Raw genomic sequence first — 2,877 nt, forward strand, 5'->3', positions numbered from 1 at the left:
TTTTTCTTTCTTTCAGCAAGGTATTTGCATGTATTTCAGACTGAACCCGAAGTTATTATTGGGGAAATCATTGTCCCTGGCGTCGGTCACATACTGGACATGAAACGGACCGGGCACATCACTTATAATGGTTCTTCTCTTGGTGGTGCCTTGAATGCAATTCAAGACGCTCCCGCAAAAACGGTCCTTATGACTGGTGCCTAAAGTCCTGCGGCACCGAAGTAATCGAAGTAATCAAACAAAGAGAAAGCAAATTAAATGTTGTGACTTGTACTGATGACTTGGCTGAGAACAAACATTAATAAACAACTCCCGAACAATCAATCAATCGGTGACGAAATCAATGAAAACTACTTTCGTTTGATTCCTTATATTCGCCGCGGTATCCTAATTCGCTAAACATGACCACCTTTGCTTACCCAAGGACGGCTCTACCCTGGACACATAGTCACCCTATAAATCAACAGCTGCTAGACATTGAAAGGGCGAAATTTGAAGCGACCGTGCTCTGGTCCTAAGATATTTGAAGTGAAATCGTTGTTTCCCGCCGCTCTTCTTCGAGCTACCTCGTTTCTTAGTCTTTGATATCGTCTTCGATTTGGGACTTGATCATGTGTGGTCGATCTTTACTTGGGGTTCCCATGCATTTGCCCAAACGGTGCATGAATCTTAAGTCCGTTTGCTTCAGCGGAATTGTCAAAGCCTCGACTAATCGCAGAGTCCGGCTCGTGTCTGAAGCCTTCCTGACTTCGGGGTCTCCATCAACAGATTCGGGCAATCCCTTGATTACAATATTGGTTTTGTTTTTCCTAGCGCAGTCGAAGCTCTGTTAAAGTTGCCTAAAAATGTTCGAAGCATCCTCGGGTGTTTTTATCCGGTGTTCATGTCCTTTAGCAGTGACTTCGACATGTTCAAGGCTGGTTCGAACTTCAGACAATCCCTGGAACATTTTTGAAGACGGAACTTCGCAATTTTTGCAAAACCATATTTTCATGTTCAATGCATAAGCGAGGGCTGCTTTTGGCATCCCTGAGCAACTTTGTGCTCGGTGAAAAGGTCGAACACAACCAAACCAAACCACGACCTTGGACTCGGCAGATGGATCCTTATTGCACAAACCACATGGCAAAGAACTATCAAGGGTTTTCGATGGCAATTCGAGAATGTCCAGGGGTCACCTTGATTTGTTCATGGATGTAGGACAGGCTAGAAACACTCGCCAATACTTCTAGATCCCATCAAATCCGTTATTAATCTTTCCTCCCTGGGCTTTTACCATGCCATAACTCCTTGATAAATGCTTAGGCACGGTGTTCAAAAAGCCCTATCAAGTTTCCAGAGAAATTCCCAAACACAAATTGGCATTTTTCTACCTCAAGAAGTCATAGGGAACAACTTTAATTTTATTGTTTTATGGAATTCTAGTCCACATAAAAAACTTACATACCTAAAAACATTATAAAAACTAAGATTTTCAAAAACCTACTCAATGTAAATTAGAAGCACACTTAGTTAGCTCTTGAATGTAATTTACGATATCATCTATTTCACCGCTACTTAGTTACATCGGATTTAGTGGTCCAAATTTCATCGTTTTTAGCCCCAAAATGCCCCGGTTATATGTTAATTCAATTTCCCAAAGATGTAATATCGATTTTCACTATCGCAAAAATGAAAGATTATTTTTCCATTTCTTGCATAATTTCAAATTAAGTTAAAACCTTGTACAACCATATCTAAAACCCTCAAAAAGCAGATTTTTGAAAATTCATTTTTAAAAGCGTCCAAGGTACATTTAGTTGAGTGGTCACTGAAAATTTCACAAATATCAATGAAGCCTTAAAGAAGCTATTTTCAATCAGTTTCAACAAAGTCTTCAAGAAACGACAAAATCTATAACATTGTCTGTTGTATGTACCGTCTTCAGAATTCAAGTGAATGCATAACTAAGTGTACACATGATGATTGTAAAACACATTTTCAAAGATTACACTTTTGGTGTGTTTTAAGTGACATTATATAGCATTTTTAGCTATTGTAAGACTATGTATGAAGAGGAAAAATATTCTTTTGTATTTGTGATATTGAAAATCGATATTAATTCTTTCGGAAATTGAACTAACATTTGACCGGGGCATTTTGGGGCTAAAAACGATGAAATTAGGGCCACTAAATTCCATGCAACTAAGAAGCGGTGAAACAGATGATATCATAATTTATATTCAAGAGCTAACTAAATGTGCTCCCAACTTACATTGGGTAGGTTTTTGAAATTTTTAGTTTTTATAATGTTTTTAGGCATGTAAGTTTTTTATGTGGGCTAGAATTTCATAAAGCAATAAAATCAAAATTGTTCCTGATAATTTTCTGAGGGAGAAAAATGCCAAGATGTGCTTGGGAATTTCCATCAAAACTTTAAAGGGTATTTTTACCACTGTGTAGGAACAATATGTTGAAGATTTTTAGGCCTAAACACTAATTGTGTCGCAAAACAGGACTTGCCCCTGTCACAGCGAGCCCAAATAACACAAAGTGATGCTGTGATTAAGTTTTCCCTTTTGAAAAGTACGCTTCTTAGCGGCAATGATGAGATCAAATATAAGTTTTCAAAATCAGGATAGTCATAAAGCTAGGAAAGTCAAAGCACGGGACGTTTCCAACGTACCCTAAAGGGTCAACTTTCACCATGAAGGTCACCCTGGTTTGATCGAAGAAAAATCAGGGCTACTTTTGGTCACTAACGGGTTTCCGATTTTATGCTAGTTCTATATGCCAATGAAAATGTAAATTGGGAGCAGTAGTTGCAACCTCCGGTGATTATTTATTTGATCCCCATCAGTGCTTAGCGGAACAAATTTCAAGTGTTTGGATGCAGAA

Source organism: Tigriopus californicus, chromosome 12 (assembly GCF_007210705.1).
Source record: "Tigriopus californicus strain San Diego chromosome 12, Tcal_SD_v2.1, whole genome shotgun sequence".
Classification (NCBI taxonomy): Eukaryota; Metazoa; Arthropoda; class Copepoda; order Harpacticoida; family Harpacticidae; genus Tigriopus; species Tigriopus californicus.